The 9,446-nt window shown below is 35.9% G+C and overlaps 1 pseudogene; it reads left to right on the forward strand.

The window, feature by feature from the left end:
* Window positions 1–3,167: 3,167 nt before the first annotated feature.
* LOC114681806 lies at window positions 3,168–4,087 on the forward strand (annotated as a pseudogene).
* Window positions 4,088–9,446: the final 5,359 nt, after the last annotated feature.

A 9,446-nucleotide genomic window follows, 5' to 3' on the forward strand; every position in this document is an offset into this window, starting at 1 on the left:
AGTTTTCCAACCTGTTACCTTACCCTTCTCTTCTCATCTCCCTCCTCCTTCCCTAATTAGACCACTGTTTTTTTTCCCATTTCCTTTCATGTGTATCCTGCCATTACCTTATCTATTAGCCCCTCTAGTGACCTCATTTATTTTCCTGCTTCTTCAGATACTCATGTTATGCACTCATATTGAAAGTTTTGGAGTTGTATAATTCATGCTAGAAACATACACAGAAACTACCCTGTGATGAAACTTTTGCACATTGATTTGTTTAATGTTTTCAAAATCCTATTTTATAACTACAAGATATTTTTAGAAATGTCAATTAAATTCTACTCCTTTAGAAATGTCAATTAAATCCAATTAAATTGGATTTCTATATATCAAACACAAGAAGTATGCTCTTATTTGAATGAAACCACCTTTTTAATGAAATGAATTAGGATATTATTTTGTTCATTTACTTATAAAATTTTTAAGTATTTCCAATTTTAATTAGTGTGTAAGGTCAAGGACTTATAATTTGTAGGAGGGAAATGAAATATCTATCAAAAGTTAGTTTATACATACATTGTACCAATAATTGTCACAAATGTATGCAAAAGACAGAATGTAATGCAGTATTATAACCACTGAGGTGAACTACACCAAATTCCCTGTTCTTAAACAAAAATTAAATTAATGAATTGCATATAAGACTCCTTGAGTATCCAACATAGAAGTTACACAAGAATGGAGTTTGTCTAGATAATGTGACAAGAATACCATCAGTACTGTGTACTAAAAAATGACAGAACAAGAGAGTTGCAGAATATTTAATGAGACATAATAGTAATATTATTGTCCTTGTGAAATTTTTAACATGGATTAAATAAAATATACCTTAATACATAAAAATATTTGATAGAAAAGTCTGTTTTTATGCTGGTAAATTTGAAGCCTTGAGGCTAATGAAAACCTCGTAGGAAATACATTGATAGGTTCCTATATACTACTGTAATACTAAATTTTCATATGTTAATTATAAAATTCAAAATAAAATACAGCTGAAGTACAATTCTAATTTTAAAGATATTTGGTTTTTGTCACTTTTTCACTATGCGGGAGAGATTTACTAATGAATAAAATAAGTGTCCTGTGTTCAAAGAGTCATTGTAGGATTGGATTTAGCTAATCCAGAGGCATCAAGAATAAATTACCTTCACTGTATATACTGAATCTATCTGCTTAATGGGAAAATTTAGTTTGGCCAAGGTAAGACAGGTCAGATTATCAACTGATTTGTACAGTTTTTCCATTGTCTCTTTATATTGTTTGGCTGTCCAGAAGATGTGTTATGACACTACAACATCTTATGAACCTATGTCTGCTTGAATCCTTCCTTTCATTAATCTAGTCTTGAAGGATTTCTGCACTGGTTAGAGAAAGTAAAGTTCTTCTATCTTTGTGCAGTATTCAAGCTAACTTATCCAGGGTGCTTTGAAATGTTTCCCTGATAAATTTGCTTGAAGAATTCTTATGATTACTATAGCAAGCTTTAGAATTTGAGTCATAGGTCTGTTTCTGTGAAAAAAAAAGTATTAAAGAGAAATATTTTTTAGTTATGAGACTGCCAGATAGCTCACAAGCAATCCAGCCTGTGCTTTTTCCTATGTGACACTTTTTTGTGATAGAGACAAGAATAAGCTGGATGACAAACCTTTATTTCAAAGAATACTATGAGTAATTTCATCTTGTTTTTAAGTAAGTAAAGACTAATTAAGGATTACATGTTTGATGGTGTCATCAGACATATCAAGCATATGCTCCATACTTAGGAATAAATGCAGATTTTTCTGACATCTAAAGGCTTGTTTTATTGGAAAAAGTGCAAGAATTTTAAAATATTACTTATTACTACTTCTTTTACATTTTCAGTATATTTCAATCATTGTTCAAACCACAATAAGTCTCTGCTTTTTAATCTGTAGTTTTAGGACATATTAATGATAAATATGTATGTTTATTACATATATTCCTAAATAGAGACAATGCTAAGAGCAAGACAGAAAATAGTAAGTTAAATAATACCAATCATTAGCTTTACCATTCACATCTACCATCTGATGTGTTGCTCATACAGGAAATTATACAACAAATATGATTGAAAATTATACAAGAAAATATGATTGAAAATTCACAGATTCTATGTTGTTTGATAAGTAATAGGAAAGAATAGAAGGGATTGGAGTCAGGATGGTACAGTGTAGAGCTTTGTGGTTTGTATAAAGTAAATCTTATAGAAAATCTTATGTATTCTGATCAGTCCTTGAAAAGAAGGGTGATGGTGTCCTTTGAGATTTGGGAAAAAGGACCTTAAAATTTTCCTTGTACCCAGAAAAGTTTGCAAGAAAAGCCCAGAGTGATCTTAGCCAAAAAAAAATATATATAAAATGACATAAATGCATCCCACTGTCATAGACATTACTCATCTCTATCTATATTGTAATTAATCTCTCTGACTTGGACTTTTATTCTTTTAGATTAAGAACATGATAAGAATAGATACTACCCTTGATCTTAGCCAACACTTTTTTTATAAGCAAAGCTCATCCAGTCCTGTATTCCCATGGTGCCAAACATGTTTTTCCATGGTCGTTTTAAACTGATACATACTAAGAATAAAAGTAATTATAAGAGGAGAGTGGCTTGGTAGATGTGGTTATGTGATTATTTTCTACTAATAAATTACAGAAGCTTGGAAATGGCATTAGATTTTTAAATTAATTAAATATCTGTTCAGCATAATTTCACAAACTGTACGAAATCTGAAAAAAATGTCTTAATAAAAATTTACATATAAAGTTGAGTGAGGTACATTGCAAGAATTTGTGATTTGAAGGGCTACCTCCAGTTTCTAAACATAGATATTTTGTGTAAAAATAATGAAGGTGACTTTACGCAAAAACAAATACATGTTCTTTTTCAATTGTACATACAACATATTTTATATAACTGTATGACTGTATATATTTTAGTAGGAATGAAAAGATTTAGTGAAAAAAAACCTATAGAAAGATTCCTATTGCTTCAGCTCATTGCATATAGTAATACCAATATTTAACTTTTCAGTTCTTCTGTATTAAATTTATACTTTGATTTCTTTTTTATCACTAGATTCTGTTAACGTAATCAGTATGAAAAACCATTCTGTGATCACCGAGTTTGTACTCTTGGGCATCAGATGATCCAGAGCTTCAGGTTGTAATTTTTATCTTTTTATTCATTGCTACATACTAAGTATCACTGGAAACCTAACCATTGTCATCCTCACGCTGCTGAACTCTCACTTAAAGACTCCTATGTATTTCTTCCTCCAGAATTTCTCCTTCTTAGAAATTATATTCACCAGTGTTTCCATCCCAGATTTTTGGCAATAATTACTAAAGTCAAGACAATTTCCTATAACAACTCAGTTATTTTTCTTCATCTCCATGGGGTGTCTGAGTTCTTTCTTCTAACTGCTATGTCTTATGATCGCTATGTCGCCATCTGCAAACCACTGCATTACACCACCATCATGAGCCAGAAAGTTTGCACCCTTCTTGTCCTCGCCTCATGGCTGGCAGAATTTCTGACCATCTTCCCACCACTCATGCTGGTCCTCAAGTTAGACTTCTGTGCTTCTAATGTCATCGATCACTTCTCCTGTGACTACTTCCCCATCTTACAGCTCTCCTGCTCAGATACAAGTCTAGAGATGATCGGCTTTTACTTTGCTTTTGTCACTCTGCTATTCACGTTGGCTCTAGTGATCCTGTCGTACATCTGCATCATCAGCACCATTCTGAGGTTCCCATCTGCCAGTCAGAGGAAAAAGGCTTTCTCCACCTGTTCTTCTCACATGATTGTCATCTCCATCTCTTATGGAAGCTGCATTTTCATGTATGTCAAACCTTCTGCCAATGAAAGGGCATCACTGACCAAAGGTGTGGCTGTTCTCAACACTTCAATTGTTCCCATGTTGAACCCTTTTATTTACACATTGAGAAATCAACAAGTAAAACAAGCCTTCAAGGAATTAGTTCATAAAGTAATGTTTTATAGAAGCAAATGAGAGTACATGTTAACAGAAATGAATGTTGTAATGACATAAGACAAAATGAATTTCATTGTACTCTCTCATCCTGTTCCTACTTATGCTGCTGAGAACAATAGTGTTACTTGCTACTGATCTGAACATTACTACAGCATAACATTTTTACACATATTTATGCTTAAAGCAATTGATGGTTTACAATTCTGGCATTTCTTTGCTCTTTCTTGGTTTGCTTGACTGTTAGGTTTGTTTTTGAGACAACAGTCTGGTGCATAGCCCAGAGTGGTCTGAAACATCTAATCCTCTTAGATTCTTCTGAGCAACTTAAACCCACAAGCCTGAACCACAGGTTCCAGAATATTTTACAATTCTTAATAGAAAACCATTTGCTGGAGACTGTATATCAGTGTGTTGATTCTTGATAATAAAAATTTTTACGTTGTCTTGGTTTATAAGATTAAACACTGTCTTGGTAAGCTTACATTGAAATTTTCTCTGATACTAATATAATTATTCTGATGAAACCTACAAATATGATGAGAATTTCCTCCACAATACAGTGCTTTTATAAAGCACTTATTCTATGTCATCTTTTGACTGAGTGTATTTTATTTCATATCTTAAATTTCATAGCTCCCTTGGAAATTTTCTATGGTGTTTTGTTGTTATTTGTTTGTTTGTTTGTTATACATGAGTGGAGGTTGCGCAGGAAGGTTGAGTAACAAGACATGTAAATCAGTGATAAGATTTTACTGGTTTAAAAGAGCTAAAGAGGCCCACAGAAATCCACAAAGATACCCCACAAAAGACTGCTGGCAATGGTCGAGAGACAGCCTGGACTGACCTACTCTGGTGATGGATGGCCAGACACCCTAATAGTTGTGCCATAAACCCCATCCAAGGACTGAGGAATCTGGATGCAGACATCCACGGCTAGGCCCCGGGTGGAGTGCTGGGAGTCTAATTAGCTAGAAAGAGGAGGGTTTATATGAGCGAGAATTGTTGAAACCAAGGTTGGATAAAGCACAGGGACAAATAACCAAATGAATGAAACACATGATCTATGAACCAAAGGCTGAGGGCTCCCAACTGGATCAGGCCCTCTGAATAGGTGAGACAGTTGATTGGCTTGATCTGTTTGGGAGCATCCAGGCAGTGGGACCAGGTTGGTTGTTTGAAACCTGGGACTTATGCAGGGATGCTTGGCTCAATCTGGGAGGAGGGGACTGGACCTGCCTAGACTGAGTCTATCAGGTCGATCCCAGTCCTTGGGGGAGACCTGGATCTGGAGGAGGTGGGAATGGGAGGTGTGCTGGGGGATGGGGATGGGGGCAGGAAGGGAGAAACAAGGAATCTGTGCTATTATGTAGAACTGAATAGTGTTGTAAATAATAATAATAAATAATAATAAAAAGAAAAAAAAGATTTTACTGGTTTAAAGAGAGACATAACATAATTTCAGAGTATAATACCCCTTAAGGTAGTCTGATTTTAAAATAAAACACAATCAAACTTTTCTCTATTTTTATAATTTTCATAACTTTAACTAAGGGCTTGCACTATATTATCAAATTTTTTCCAGTAACACTACCTTATTTGAGTGTGTCTATATAATTATGGTCTCTTAAAGGAAGATACTAATCTCTCACATTTTACTACCCACATAAATAGCAATCAATCAAAATAAGGAACTCATAAACTGCCATTGCTGTGGAGTAACAGGTTGAACAAAAAATGTGAAACATGAATGTTAGTAAAATAAGTAAATGAATAACTTCTTGAAGGAGATGCTGATTTTTAGTACAGTATAGCAGCTTCCTGAAATGTGATTTTATTTGTATGTTAATAAATAAAGTTGCCGGGGGTCAGAGCTATTAGAGCCATAGCAAAAGCCGTGGTGGTGGTGCATGCCTTTAATCTCAACACTTGGTAGGCAGAGCTAGGTAAATCTCTGTGTGGTCAAGGATACAGCCAGCATTGGAGACACACGCCTTTAATCTCAATACCAACCATAGAAGACCTGGAGGTCTGTACAAGCAGGCAGTGACAAGGCAGACATGTGGTTGGGTTTACAACCAATGAGAAGGCAGAACAGAATGTCTATATAAAGACAAACAGACAGGAAGTAGGTCTTTTGGAGAGGTCTCTTGGCTGAAGAGACTAGCTGCAGCAGATAGGTAAGGCTTTTAGCTGTGATCTCTTGGCATTCTTCTTTGCATTGGTTCTGTTTCTTATTTAATAAGACAGTTGGTTACATCTACATTTGGTACCCAATGTGACAAGAATCCATTAAAAACCACTTGGCTTGGCTTGGCTTGGTGGCAGGTCTGGTTTCCGGCCTGAGCGGTCCAGCTCCCTAGCTCAGGCCCAGGTCAGCTTGGTCTCAGGCCAGACTGACTGTAGCCCCAAGCAGTTGCATGCAGCTGGAGCTACTTGCTTAAAAGCTGATGCTACAAACAACTCAGGCCTGCCCTGCCGAACAGGACCCCTGCCTATAAAGCCAACACACCGCATGGTCGGAACTTAAGGAAGCCAGGCTTGACTGGGCTCAAGTGGGAACACTGTGCTCTTAGCCAGAACTTGTGGCTATGCTTTCTTTCTCTCTCTCTCTCTCTCTCTCTCTCTCTCTCTCTCTCTCTCTCTCTCTCTCTCTCTCTCTCTCTCTCTCTCTCACCTGGACACTAGACTAGGTGGCTGTTTTGAAATTCCCCAGATTTCTACTGTTCTACGCAGATTTGGTAAGTCATAACATATCAGATATTTTAAAGGAAACTATTAAAAGAGAATTTTTTCCACATTAAAAAAATGGGTTTTATGTGTACATTGGAAGAAAATTGGTTTTGTTTGAAATTTTAGGCAGTCTGACAATGGAACAACTATATGAGAAGATTAATATTGATTGAATTATGCAGTTTATCACTATGCTATCCTCATTTTAATATTTAAAAAGATAGTCAATTTAAGTGCCAGGATAACAGCTTTAGAAAACTGTTAAACCTGTAAAAATTCAGACAAATTCAGACAGAAGAAATTAACAGTGAAGTTGTTTCAAGTTGGATCATAAGGTTACAGAAAGAAAGCCTGTTTTCACACAGTCACCCTTAATTTATCCTGTAACCATACAGCAGACCTGATCAAAGACACAAAATATTGGGCTCCAATTGAAATGTTGGATTTAAAAAGGTTTAAGGAGGCAATAGTATCTTATGGCATGCATTCCCCATATGTAAAGCAAATGTTAAACTCTTGGTCAACATATAATAGGATTGTACCACAGGACTGGCGGGACTGCACAAGGTGTTCTGAACCTGGAACCAGCTCAGTGAAATGTGGTTTAAGGATGAGGCTAAAAATATAGAAAAACAATGGAAGTACAAGTTTGCCAGGATCAGCTTATTGGAGAAGGCCAATATGCTTCAGTACAAACACAATGTTTATATGATGTCCAAACCCTAATTCTATGTCAAACAGCAGCCTTGAATGCATGGGACAGAGTTGAGAGACCAGGAAAAAAAATTGAGTCATTTACAAAGGTTATACAAGGCCAAAAGTATCTTTCACAGATTTTTTTTACAAAGACTGGCTTCAGCAGTAAAGAGAATGGTCCCGGATTCCGAAGCTAGTCAGATAATAATTGAATCTTTGGCCTTTGAGAATGCAAATGCAGCATGCAAAAGATAATCAGGCCGTTAAAGGCAAGATCTGCACCTTTGGAAAGTTGGATTAGAGACACAGTTAATGTTAAAAGCTCATGAGCATGATGATATGTGGATAGGAGAAGCCATTTCAAAAGGTTTGAGGAATGTTAGATGTTTTGGATGTGGAAAGCAAGGAATTTGAAAAGGGACTGTAGACAGGTCATTCCTAGAAACAATGTTTCTTCAAGGAACACTGGTAACAGAATGCCCTTCCTTCTGGAGTATGCAGAACGTGTGTAAGGAAACACACTGGACCAACGAATGTAGATCAACAAGGGACAGACAAGGTAATCCTTTGCCTCGACTTCAGGAAACTCCCAGAGGCCTCATGCAGGACCCCACAGTAAATCCAGTTCAAACCTTTCCTGCAGTTGTAGAGGAAACCCTATTCAGAGCAATTAAATAACCAAATGCCTATTGGAATAAATCATGCTGGTCAGGATGATGAAACAGGAGAGAAAATTCAGAAAAAAACATAAAGAAATTTTTTGGCAAACATCTATTAATGAACAAAGACCAAATTAACAATAAAAATAAATGTTTTGTTGTCTGGTCTGGTAGACACAGGTGTGGACATTACCATAATTGCACCAGAATTTTGGCATCCAACTTGGCCTCTTCAGGAGGTAAATGTTCAAACTGTTAGGAAATGGGACATTATCTCAGGTGAAACAGAGTGCAAGATGGCTCAAATGTATAGGTCCAGAAGAACAGAGAGGAAAATTAAAACCATATGTGTCTAACATAGCTATGAACCTGTGGGGTCGAGACTTGTTGCAACAATGGAATACTCAGATTAACATCCCTCCAATCTCAGAAACAAATCATAAACTAGCACATGTTTCTGAGAGAAATATTAGAAGATATTATTCTAATGAGCGGTCACCAGCCATCCATATTATACAAGAACAGGGCACAACAACTGATGATCTCCCAAAGATACCAACATCTCTACATTTAAAATGGTTAACAGAAAAGCCTGCATGGGTTCAGCAATGGCTTTTAACAACAGAGAAACTCCAGGCTTTAGAAGAGCTGGTAGAAGAACAGTTAAATGCTCAGCATATTGAAGAATCAACCAGCCCTTGGAATTCTCCTGTATTTGTTATTAAAAAGAAATCTGGTAAATGGAGAATGGTAACAGATCTTAGAGCAATTAATAAAGTAATTCAATCAATGGCTCTCTACAATCTGGAATTCCTTTGCCTACTCTGTTACCAAAAGGACGGCCTCTCATAGTTATTGATTTAAAATACTGTTTCTTTTCAATACCCTTACAAGAAAAAGACAGAGAAAGATTTGCTTTCACAGTGCCTACTTATAATAATTCTCAACCGGTTAAAAGATTTCAATGGAGGGTCCTCCCACAGGGAATGTTGAATAGCCCAACTCTGTGCCAATATTTTGTACAACAGCCATTGGAAGTGGTATGTAAAAAATTTCCTAAATCTATAATTTATCATTATATGGATGATATTTTTCTAGCTGACTCAAATACAGATACTTTAGAAAGAATGTTTGAAGAAGTAAAGAAATTTTTGCCTCGCTGGGGCTTACAAATTGCTCCTGAAAAGATACAAAGAGAAGATTCTATTAATTATTTAGGATATAAAATAGAGCTACAAAAATTAGACCCCCAAAAGGTGCAAATTTGGAGAGATAGACTACAGACTCTTAAT

Source organism: Peromyscus leucopus, chromosome 18, assembly GCF_004664715.2.
Source record: "Peromyscus leucopus breed LL Stock chromosome 18, UCI_PerLeu_2.1, whole genome shotgun sequence".
Classification (NCBI taxonomy): Eukaryota; Metazoa; Chordata; class Mammalia; order Rodentia; family Cricetidae; genus Peromyscus; species Peromyscus leucopus.